Here is a 13040-nt window from a genome sequence, read left to right on the forward strand (position 1 = left end):
CTTTCCAGGGTTGGCACTGAAGAGCTGGTCTCCCCTAGATCAGGCTGCAGGCTGGACAAATCGCTCCAGCAGCTCGACTCCCTCAAACCCTTGTACATGACCAGAAGCATATCCATCTCCCAGGCAAAATTAAGAACCACTTCCCTGGAAATGAGATTTCAGTCACACGATGAAGTATCTTCAAGCAAATGACAAAGGAGAAACCAGAAAGCATGACTCTTCAGCGTATCCATCTGAAGAGCGACCCACCCCTGCTGTAAGCCGAAAAAGAGAAATGGAAACGTCCGGGGAGAAATCTAAGCCTACATCCACTGAAGCCAAATGTCGTTTCTTCATCTGCTTCAGAGGGCGTTCAACCAAGTCCGCCCAATTGCTCTGATGGCAGTCAGGAACAGAGGTAGGACAAACTTTCTTCAGAAGCAGATGACTGAACAGGGGAGTCAAGTTTTCCTTCTGGAGAGTGCCACTAGGGCACTCCGGGATGTCATTATCATGGTGTTTCTGTAATGATTATTTTTAATCAAATAATAAAAAAAATGTGCTCTTTTTACTCTGAGAAATTCACCAACAAGAAAGAATAAGGCAGATTCCCAAGGTAACAGTTAAAGGTGCTGATGCATTATGAAGTGCCAGCTATTCATAGAGCAAATGAAAAAAACAGAGGAAAAATATATTTCATAATAAAGTTATAATATATTTTCAGAAAGCCATACCACACAGTATCATAAATTTACTACCCCTTTGCTCTACTGAGACAACTGAATAACTTCTAGGGGAAGAGGATAAAAGCAAAAATAGAAAGAATTGCCTTAGAAATGAAAATCCCACCTACTGAAAACATAGATGCCATTTTTTATACCACATAAGACAAGAAAAACGGGATAGTAATAAAAGCAAGCATTTAAAGCTGTCAAGGTATTTGACAGTAAAACAATAAGAGAAAGTAAAGTGGACTTTTTTTAAAGGAAATACAAAAACATACATTGAAGGATTAAAGAAAAGCAAGCTATTTTTATACAAGAAAAACCCCCCACCAAAATAACAAATTTAGCGTATTTTCTACAAGTTTGTTATATTCCAGAATTTACAATATAAATTCCAAATAAAAGGTGCGTTAGGTTCTTTGCTCGTAAATACTTTTTCAGAAAGCAATTCCGTGAATGGCTGTATTGATGCTGTCAGAGAGAGATCAAGAAAAATGCAACTTTCATGTGCTACAGTAACTGAACTAATGAATTTTGCTAGCTTCAGGTCAGCCAGCTCTTCACATCACCAGAGCACACAGAGAAAAAGGATCCAACACCAGCACTTGTAGTAGCAGTTAACAGATAATTGCTTACTCCTCGGTATGGTTTTGATTACAAATTCTATGTAAAATTTTCTCCGCCACCAAAAACAACTGTCAAGCCAAAGAAATTTCTAACACATAACAGAAAAGACGCAAGTCCTCCAGTTAACAAGAAATTAAACACTTATAATTGCTTTACAAGTTTGCTTAACTTAGTAATTAAAAAATGCAAGTATAACAGCTGCACAGCTTTACAAGTTTGCATGGATCTAACAGTAGTGAACTACACAGTAGTGAAGCAGCCAAATTTAATTAACAAATTTTTGTTTCCTTCTTCGCAGAAATCACAACACAAGCTTCCCATTTTAGCATGCTTCTGCCCTGCCCGGATTTTGGTTTAACATCAAATGAGGTTTCAGACTCCTGGATCTCTAGATTGCTCTTCCCAACTGCAAAGGTCTCCACGGCAGGAGCAGGGTGCCTGAGCGGAGGGAGCCGAGGGGCGCTGCCGGCTGACAGCAGTCATTTCCCAAAGAGATTACCGAACATCCACGCAACAAGAAAAACTTGAAATTCCGACCGCATTACGCTAGACTGGAATTGATGGGGCAATCAGATCCCCTAGCAGCTACTAATCTGGTAGATAAAAAGATTTTTGTTCAGACCGAGCACTGAGACATTAGCAGCGCGCTGAAGCCGAAGAGCCGAAGCGAACCTTCGCCTTAGCGTAAACTCGCCTTCAGGCGGCCAGCGCAAGAGCGCCCTGGCCCGCTTCCTACACCAGCAGCGCTCAGCGGCCGCGCTCCCACGGTGAGCGCGACGTGCCAGGTGCCGCGGTTTGGACGCGCCGATCCCCGAGCGACCGCGCCTCGCGCCACGGGGCGCAGGCGGCTGCAGCCACCGGCCGGGACCCGGCGGCCCCTCTCCCTCATCAGCGAAACGCAAACCACCAAAGTCGGAGAGTCACCATCGCGCAGCGCCTTTCCTGCTTCCTCCCCAACACATCCACCTTGGCAGTGGCGCCGTCTCCCCCGCAGTTCTGTAGTTTGCAGCTCTAACTACTAAAATTTGATCCAAACTAATTAGGCGCATGCCTAATTTAAAGCAACCGAACGGTTCCACTGCCTTTAACAGATTACTCATTGCTAGAAGTATTTGAATATAATCTAATTAGATGCTAAAAATATCTTTCGAGTTTAAGTAGTCCCAGTTATGTCCAAGGAGAAATTTTTAGTTAGCCTTTTTGAAGATGCTGAAATGGAAACCCATGTCAAACACACCTAAACAGGAGTTGGGACCTAAAAAAAGTCATTTAAAATTCTACTCCGCCATCCTCACTTTGGATTAACAAGATGATCAAAAGTATAATGAACAGGATCTTCACTTGAGGAACCAAAGACCTGCAATCTTATCTTAGTGTAATCACAGGGTGTCAGCAAAAACATGATCATACATAAAGGCACAAAATTAAGATGCTGAAAGAAATGGCAGTGTGCTCCAGTGCATTACGAAACATCTATTTTAGCTACTGCTCAATTTCAGAGAACGGATGAAAAGATTTGAAGTTTGGGCAACAAGGATTCTTCTTTAATATCAAGATAGCTTGAAAAGAGAAAGGTGAAAATAACTTTAATTCTCAGTGGACCGAGACTATTACAACCTAATATGACTAGTTTAACACAACAGTTGTTAAAGTGGCAGGTTTTAAATAGTTACACAAAATATTTAACTGTCACATCATATAAAAGGAAATATATAAGGAACGTTTCTAACTTTTGCCTAATAACCCCAAAACACATTTTAGACCATAGCTTAGCATGTATTTATGATGATATGACTTTAAAAGAAAAAAAAAATTTGGTGTCAGCAATGACTTCATTTATCGTTCCCATTCTTGGGCCACCCTTTCCTTGCTCTGGATGTGGGAACCACGGCCAGAAAAGAAAACAGCAGTAGAAATGTTGGCTTAAGCTCAAGTAAAATTACATCCTAACTTTCTTCATAACTGAAGAGTTTTCTGCCTTACAGCATCTGTAATTTCTAGTAGCTTCCTAATGTTCCTAACAGTTTCTTCAATACTTTTAGTAACATATATCTTATCTAAAAGTTTCAGTGCTAGAGATAGTGACTCACCTTACATACAAAATAACACTTAAAGAGATTTAGAAAATAAGTCAGAAATACTTTTAAAGTACCAACAAAATCACTATTGACATTAGCATCGAAATGTGTCATTATAATGTCATGCGTCTAAAATGTCTAACCAAGACACACACTGGCAAATGGACATTACCAAAAAAGTAAGAATCCTACAAACTCAGGTAGTGAAATATTCAAGTGAAATAACTAAATTAATTAAGTAGGGTTCCAAACAGTCAATGCAAACAAGATGTAGACTTCTGAATTAGTTTCTGAACACCACGCATATCCTCCGTTAATTTAACAAATTCAGAATCTACTTACGTAGCCAGGTCCTCACCTAGCACATGAGGGCTTCGCCACACTAGAAACCCAAAGCAGTGTAAATTTACCCAAGCTAAGAATTTACCCTAAAACATGCACGCTAAGGTGAGTACAGTTTCTCTTTTGGCACATGCAAGTATTTTAGGCAGCAGGCAACAACAGTTTAAAAGAAGCTTCTTTAAGTAAACTTTGGTTTATTCTTCCAAAGAATACAAGTGAATACAAAATCCATTAATTCACCTGCACAGCAATAATACTGTAACCTAGCACTCTTCCTATCGGCAAGAACTACCCTTCTATCCACATACAACTTACCTTACATTGGGTATTTCTTCCTACTTGATACAATTAAGCCATTTTGAGGTAGAGCTAATTTGACAGCACATAGTAACCTGACCTTCCTCCTTTTTCAGTTTTACCCTTTGTTTTAATCCAAATACAAAATCCTACTGCAAACAGTATACTTGTTGCAACCCTACCATGAATGGTAGCCTGGGCACTTGCAACACAAGTTGGAAAGCTGAAAATACCTGCTTTATGTACAAATATTAGAGAATAAATCTTTGAAGCGGTCAGATTTCACACGGGCCACCTTACCTCTTCTCTCCCGAAGCCTAGAGCCTGGAACATTGCCAGCATCTCTGTATACACTGTGCCAACGTGGCTGATGGAAAGGCATTTCTGTAGCGTGCTCGTCAGGTGCCACCAATGAGCTGATAAGGACTTTCTTGTGCCATCAGAAATAAAGATGTGAAGGAGCAGATCCAAGACCTGACTCACAGCAAAGGTTTTTGCCCAACAAAATCTGCCCAACATGGCTATGGACATAGGTGCTATGAAGACAGTTTGAGATACAGGAGTTTTGAGAAGCTAATGTAAACTGAAAATGTGAAGGGGTAGAGTTGCTTGGTTTTGTTTTTCAACTACTCGAGGTTATAGAATAGCCCTTTTTAAAACCTCAATCCACGATAAATCTTTTTGGAACTACAGCAACACACTTCAGTATACTATACCGTGATGCTGGGGTCACAGATACTGACATCAGGTTTTGCATGTATTTTGAACGTCCCTAGCATTAAGTTATTTGGCATTCATGGAATCATCCCAGGTTGAGCTGAACAGCAATACATCGCATCAGGTTGTATTTTAGCAACTACAACACTGCAAGCTGAGCAAGCAATTCAGGACTTGAGATATTTTGTATTACTGCAAAGGCACTGTATATAACAGTTACTGTATGTAACACTACATCAAAGAAAAAATTACTCTGAATTACAAGTATAGCACTTGAGCCCGGTTATCAACCTTGAAACCTATCAAAGTGATTTCTCCTCTCTTTTCTCTTTTTAGTTGGCACTGGCACAGGGGAGTTCTGGCATAGATTGTTTTCATTTTGCACACATTTAAAAACAGTGCTCATTTCCTGGGACAGCTGATTTAAAAAATTGGTATGTTCTCTCTAGTTTAGGAAGATCTACAAAAGGGGAGCCATAAAGATTTCTTATACTATTAACTGCTTGACTTCTGGCATCAAATATATACAAAAATACATATTTTTCTCTCTGATAACTCATTGAAAGCAATGGAAGGAGTGCTTTCATTCCTTTATGCCCCATCCCCACCACAAGTACAGATACTCAAGAGATTCCTCTGCCGAAAAGCAAAATATTCCTCTTAGGGGCACGTCAGGATAGTTGGGTTTTCTGGCTGCTTCTTGTACTGGAAAGTAGACAAGATTTGATTACCTCTTTCCCTTCCTTCTCCACACCCCCCAGGCAGAAAAATTATTGCTCACAGGTCATTGCTCAAGTTTGAACCTTTACAATACAGTTCTGTCTGTCTGTCTCTCAGAAGGGCTCTTCCAGCCCCCTGAACCTTTGGAGTAAAGCTGAAGTACTAGGAGAGAACAAATTGAGATGTTTCTCAAATTTACAGCTGAGATCAAACAATCTAAAAATAAAAATACTCTCCTGCGACCCCCAAGAAAAACCTAACCAAAGGACATTCATTTCAAAATCCTGTTCATGCAAAATTACAAGAGAGAAAGCTAGAGAAGGATGCGAGTCTGAGAGAAAACCATCAGAGTATTGTAAAAGACGGAGATGTGCATCAGATTTTGGATATGGCAGAGATCAGCTCTTCGTGCTCTTAAGCCACGGGTGCCTGATGCATCCAAATTCATCCATGCAGAAGAATCCTTATTTTGAGACTTGGTTGCAAACACAAAATGTATGGATCTCTCCCAGTCTCACAGCCCCTAAAGACATCTCTCCTTCATTGCACTCTCTGAGGATGGATAGAGTATTTCCAGGCAGTTTCATATACCTCAGAACAACAGAGCAGGCCAGGGGACCACATCAAGGACGTGATACCTGGACACAGGGCTTGGTCTTTGCCTGTGTGTGCAACCTGACGTGCCCTACGCTGTTCAGCAGAGGTTTTTTGTTTTCTAACCATCAAATTATATATTCTTTCCACTTCCTTTGTTTTGTTCTATTAAGAAGTCATTACAGGCTTTTGGTGCGAGGGGTACACCGTAACCCTGTTTTGGTGTAGTTTTTGTTTTTCAGAAGGGAGGAAAGGGGACAGACATCTGATTTACTTTTGTCCTCTTTGAGTTGGAACAGCAACGCCATACTCTTTGTCAGGCAAAAAGTGGTACTGGTATTAAGGTGCTTACTAATACTTATCAGACAGCTTTCTGCAATTAATTAACTTCATTTAAACAGAAACATGTTAAGCTTAGCAGTTTACAAAATGAAAAAGCATGATGGAATTATGAGGGCAACAAGAAGTCACAGCATACAATGGTAAGGTAATGTATTTTATAAGTACCTATATAATACCCCAGACTCCTCTGTGCTCCTTAGCAAAGTCTCATTCTTCCTCCTCCCACTCCCCGCAGCCAGCCCCACCTCCTTCAGCGCAGGAAACATTCCTTCAAACTGTGCAAAACGAGCTGAAAGTCTATTTTTTCTAACTTAGTCATCAGCAATTACCAGGTATTATGCAAAACTGAATCATGCTCTGCTCATACCAGGCCGGTCTTGCTTGGGGTCCTGCAGGCCAGGTGTGACATCCTCCTGCCTCTCGAGTCTTCCCGCACCCCGCCGGGCACCCGGCTGTTAACCCAGGGTAAGGCACCAGGACGTTATGCTCCTTCCTTCAATTCAGTTCAACACCGTAAGGCTGCACGAGCCTTGGAAGTGGAGGAAACGCTGCACTCTCCACATCACACTTGCCAGCAGGTAATATCCATGGTACAGGTAGGAAGCAAAAAGGTATCAATTTCTGCAAGAATCGGCAGCTTTTAAGTACTTAATTACAATTTCCCAAGCTTTCTCTGTTAAAATGAGCAAATGCAGCTCTGATTTACTTGGATTCATCTCGTAGGGACAAACAGAAGACAGACACGCACTAATATGCATGCAGTTTCCATCAATGAGCTTGCCGCAATCCAGGACCTCCAAGCATGCAGAACGTGCCCCTGCCACGTAGACCTCTAGCCCCAAAGCACTATTTGTTAACATGCCACCAGCAAGCGCTATACGCGTCAGCACACCAGCGAAACGTCCAAGCAGTACTTCATAAGGAATGCAACTCTTCTACGGATGAGTCAGAGAGATTTTTTGGCACCAGTTAGGATTACAGTGAATTAACAGAGTAAATTAACAGACATGCAGGAAAGTTCTCTTCTGGCATCCAGAAAGTCTAAAGCCATTTTTGGACTTGCACACACGAACCACTAGAACAACAACAGATGAAGAAACAGTCTGATGCCTGAAAAGGACTGGCCAAAGGCCTTAAGCCTTGTATTCCTGTTAAAGTATTTCCAAAGATACCACGTGTGACATCTAGCAAAAGCTGAGTCCTAAAAAAATGAAAACCAACCTAATTAGGAAGAGAGCTAGCCACACCACTCCAAAGTAAGCAGGCATCAAACAACAAAGGTAAAAGGTATATAAGGTGCAAGACTCTAGAGAGCTCCAATATTTGCGTCTGACACTATAACAAGATTTCAGCCAGCAAAATTAGTAACATGGCTGTACTTAAGAGTGAGGTGGATAAAACAAAATGCAAATCTTCCTAACACTCAAAAATTGTCTTCAAGGTGTGGCACTTTTTAAGCTATTTTAGTATATTTTCTTATTAAGCATAGATTAGGCTTGTGTTTTATTATTGTCTTTTGTAATGTTTTGCTTCCAAGTCTTACAAGTATTGACTCAGTTTTCTCTTCCCTGAGCTTTAAGAAACAAATCTTTATTTTGTTTTACGGTTAAGCCTTCCCACCGACCAGGAGTAGGAAATGACAAGTGAAGGGCATGCTTCCTCCACGGAGGCGCTGGATCCCAGCAGCCGGGCGCAAGGGCAGGGAAGTGGAACTTCTACAGAAAAACACAATTTAACTACTTAGGGCAGACTTTGCAGTCTGGCAAGATGTAGCGTGGGAACTGAATGGTCAGGCACCGCGAGAGGTCCTCTCCAGCAGACACAAAGGGAGCCCCGGGCAGTAGATGACGGAGACATGTGACAGAGATTTGGACAAATCGTGATGTGTCAGAGGTTATCCCACCATTTACACTGGCCAGACCTTGAGTCCAGTAATCTACTGGACATAAATCACCAAGTTGCAGCAGTTACAGAAAAATCTGCTCAAAATTCGTATTTATTTTCTCTAGAAAGTGCTTCAAAATAAGTTTATCACAAACATCTTCAACGTTCCCCAGAAGCCTTTATTTATTTATTTACTTATTTACCTTTTATTAGTGCAAAAGAGTCATGGAAATGAAAGACAGATATAGCTTTAGCATTCAGACAGTGTTCCCTAATGTTGCCAACAAATAGTTTTTATATGGCACAAAGTATTAGATGAGTTCAGGGACAGATAAGAAAAAATTAACTGATATGGAGTCTGTAGCCTAGAGCTGGTATTACAAAACACGCTGTGAAAATACCTAAAAATGTGTCAAATCCAAAAGAAGGACCAGGTATCTGAAATGAGATGCCTATCTAGAATTTGGCAATGAAACACACTTCAATCAATGCAGCACTGCACTGCGTGACCATAACTAAACCTCTGCCGCAAGTCTGCCATCCATCTCAGCGGAGCTGGGATCTCACTCAGACTTCAGTAACTGCTTATGAACGCTGACTGCATCCTCAAATGTATCAACTTTTTTTTTTAAATCACCTTTTAATCATCACTAAACAATCACATTTAGTTCAACACCAAAACATGCAGTTCAGTCCTAGGTATATCTTTTGTACGTTTCTATTTCCACCTAAAGAAAATAATTTACTGTCACATCAGTCCAGGAAGTCTTTTGCATTTTTTTTTTTCCTTTTGACGAATCCATCCCATAATCCTGATGTATCCTGAGTATTAAATGAACACGATTTTAAGCTAAAGTTTAGTAAGAAATGTATAACACAGAACTGATTTTAGTAGCCCTCCTCTACCACAGCCCTGCTCCAAGAGCTTCTCTTTCGGAAGAGCTCCGTATCTACAAAAGACGGACCGTGCCAGTCACAAAAGCTCAAAGGGATTCTGGGCTAAGTCTGTGCCTACAGCCAAGTCTCCAATTTATATCAAGGCATTTTTTCTCTATCACATATATACGTATGTATGTATTTTATTACACATTGGGGGAACAGAAGCCTTAATTCTTTTTTTGGCTTCCCTAAAACCTCTACATTCTATTTAACATGTACCACATTCGTTCTCATCAGCAATTTAGGGGATAAAACAATGAGGCATGACAGTAACATAGCTGCAAACTTAATATACTATATATCTATTATATGCTAGAAAGCTATAGTGAAAATGTACTAAACCACATGACTTTAATATCAAAGAGTTTAGGGTATCATTTTAAAATAAACGGCTTTCACAGACTTTTCCAAATTCTTTTTTTTTTTTTTTTTTTTTTTCTGGCAAACAATGCAGGAAAATGCTAAAACATGTACAACTAAGAGAGATGAAAAAAAGTACATTATACTGTAAGAAAAATAACATGCAACAATACTACTACGAAAGATATTTTAGTACCTATTAACAAAGGGAAAGAATTTAAGTCCTTCTAGACTAAAGGTAGCATGGTATTAATTTTATATAAGAAGCAATTTCTTACTATTACAGGTAATCAAATATGGAAACAGTTTTCTAGGTGAAATGATGGCCTTGCCATTAATTCCATACTTCAAAACAAGATCAGGTAGCTTTCAAGAATGCAAATTTTAATCCAAACTAATTCTCTTTTTCTGGGAAAAAGTGTAACGGCCTGCACATTGCATATCAGACAACATAGTCACCATTGTCCCTTCTGGCCTTCTGATTTTTTTAGACTCCCCTTACTCACCATTAGATGCCCAGAAAAATAGGACAGGAAAGCACAGTAAGCAGTGGAGATAGAAGACATAACTAAAGAATCTACATTCATTTAGAATACACGACTTCCACCTTCACACGCTTCTAGAAAAGGAGTATTTCTAGCCCTAAAGCATTTTATTATTGATTAGCTGTACTTCACTGTTTTGCAAGGATACTTTCAATTAACTTTGTACATTAAGCACGTGTTTGCAGAGCTAGCTTCACCAGGGAAAAAGGCGGAGGTCAGGAGGAACGTAGCTGCTCTGCCTTCTCCCTGCCTCCTGAACGAGTCCTCGCTGATACGGCGCGTGGTCCAGCTCCCCGGACCTTGCTGCGTGGCTCCATCTGCTTGTCCCTACCCCACCGCTGCAGCTGCATCCAGCCTGTCCACTGGCAATTACAAGACATCTTCCATGTTTAGAATTTCTAAACATTGCACGTTATGAATGACAGAGTCCCACATAGTTGATATAGAGGACATTTAAACTATATATAATATATATTTTTTTTAACCGGAAATTACAAGCTTTTTGGTCAAATTTATCAGCACCTCGTTTTTGAAAAACACCATGCTAAAGCAGTGATCCATTCTGACGACAACAGTCCAGAAAGCTCTTTCTTATATCCTAATAGGGCATAAAACCCAACGATTTCACAAAATCTTTGTGTGGTCAAAATGAAACATCAATGTTCTGCTCACATGTGACTACAAGGCTCTGCCCTTTTTAAAAGGAAAGAGACTAACCAAAAATAGAGGTAGCAATGAAATGGGCGTACTCCCACCGCCTTTAACATGCAGGTAAAAGCTGAGTTAGGTAAGCCATTCGACAAGCACGCAACTTCAAAGTACAATCATCCTGGGGAGGGTTTCTCAATTCCTTCTACAAGAAGACACTAGAAAAAAAGATTGCTTCTACAGCACTACAGGTATATGCAAATAAAGTATCAGGGCCATCCACAGTCTTAATACTGTTCATGACAGATGGAAAAAAAATGAGCTAAATGTTGGCAATGTGGCATTATTTAAGTAACATATTCTAAAGCAGTGACACGCTGACCTGCTACCCTAGCAGATACATAGTTTACAGTTTCATAATATGAATGAATTTGCAAAGCATCTTAAAGTTGTAGGAACAACCGTACTCTCCTCTAGCATCACGGGTTCTTTCTGAATGACTGCTTTCCAGGGATCACAACCAATTTTAATAAATACTAACCTGATCAAGGCACATGCATCAGTTTCTGCTGATACAATTACAGACAAGCCACACGGTTTTCTAAGATTTTTAAACTTAAAGTGATGTAATAGAATGGTATTTGAGTAAAATGACATATTGAACAATCTTCCATACACACAAAATAATATATGAATATTATCCAAGTTAATGTTGAATTCATCATGTTCTTCACCTAGCAGACAGTTATCCAGCCTTCCGCAAGTCAATGGAAATACTGGCATTAAACTTTAATGAAGCAAAGTTTTCTTATTTTCTCCAGCTGTGAAATCTCACACTACACACAAAGTACTAACTCACTTTACCAAGATCTCTTGAATACACAATTGGGGTTTGCAAATCCATAAGAAGCCAAAAGCTGGCAAGCAACCAATGGCCAAGTGCTTCCTCTCCCTTCTAAAAAATTAACATTCTTATTTTGAGTTGTTCTTAATACAGCACGGCGAGGTTGCACGGTCAGCATGTAGAGCAGTGTACTAAGCTGCTTTCTTCCACATCTACAGCAAAAGCCAGGATTTGGCCTAGTGTCCTCAGACTCCAGTATCTACCCATTGAATTTGCTTTCAGAGTATATAATTCTGCTTCTTCAAGAGATAAAATTGCATATTCACGTGTCTTGGGCATATACTGTCTTCTATACTACGAGAATGCAACATACATAAACTTCCAACAAGAACTTACAGAGTAAGAAAAAAAGCTGCAATGGAATTATCTATGTGAGGTTTGATTATATACTTGTTTTCTTTGCCTGCTTTTTATTGATGGTACAGTCGTAAACTGTGAGCAGGTCTGCTTTTCCATTTCCTGTTTCCATTTGGCAGAACAGCAATTAAATCAGCAATTAAATTCCATTATTTATCTACTGTCTCATAAACTATTTCCAAATCAGCTATAACATTCAACAATGAATATTTCTACTTTTATTTATCAATAATATAAAAATTATTGTATCCCCTTTTTTTCTAGCATTTAAACAATATGCATCCGAAATAAATGGCTGTAACTTTGAAAATTCATTCTGAGATCTATATCCTAAATAGTTTTAGTTCCTATAATAGAAACTCAGATGAGGTTGGTCAAAAATACATATTTTCATTATTCATAATACCTCGCAAACAGAAAGTTTAGTTTACCAACCCTTTGCATGAGCTCAAGTACTTTTTCCCCTCCCAGACTTATATCCACTGCCTTTCAAACACTGAAGACAAAAAGCCTAACAAATATAAACGATCCTTTGAAATGATGTAATCTCAGCTTGGGAAACGAAGTTAAAGGAATCTGTGGCAACTACATACACATCTCGGTGAAAATCTTATCTCATTAACATTTCTCAGGGACATGAGAGGAAAAAACCAAAATCCTGTGTCAGATGACAATTACGGAGCAGCATCACAGGCTTTCAGAGGAGAAAGGTTCTCCTCCTCCGAAATTCTGCGTGACTTGGAAATGGAAAGCATCACTACTAATTTTAAAACGTTGCACCGAACGGGGATCCATCTATGTGAAGAGACAAAGATGCTTCTGAGATCTACTGAACCAGATCTGCAGGTAGCTGTTTCCCCCCTTAATCGAAACATGCTGACACAGGCCAGTTAAGAATCTGAACAGTTACGACTGTTTCAAGATAAAATAAAACCAAAAATTAGATCGCTTCATCTGAAAGCTGTTCCTTCTCATCATATGA

At 39.7% G+C, this 13040-nt stretch overlaps 1 protein-coding gene across 10 annotated transcripts in view; it reads right to left on the reverse strand.

Annotated features, from left to right (window-relative positions):
• The window catches only part of MBD5 (methyl-CpG binding domain protein 5), a 138588-nt gene that overhangs the window by 72061 nt on the left and 53487 nt on the right, over positions 1 to 13040 (reverse strand). The window contains exon 1 of one of the 10 annotated variants that reach the window (XM_062579428.1): positions 6789 to 6998. The exons of the other annotated variants lie outside the window; for them this stretch is intronic. The gene's annotated coding sequence lies outside the window, so the exon portion shown is untranslated. Of the gene's footprint in view, positions 1 to 6788; positions 6999 to 13040 lie in introns of those variants that run through there. 10 annotated transcript variants of the gene reach the window in all.

Source organism: Rhea pennata, chromosome 6 (genome assembly GCF_028389875.1).
Source record: "Rhea pennata isolate bPtePen1 chromosome 6, bPtePen1.pri, whole genome shotgun sequence".
NCBI classification, from domain to species: domain Eukaryota; kingdom Metazoa; phylum Chordata; class Aves; order Rheiformes; family Rheidae; genus Rhea; species Rhea pennata.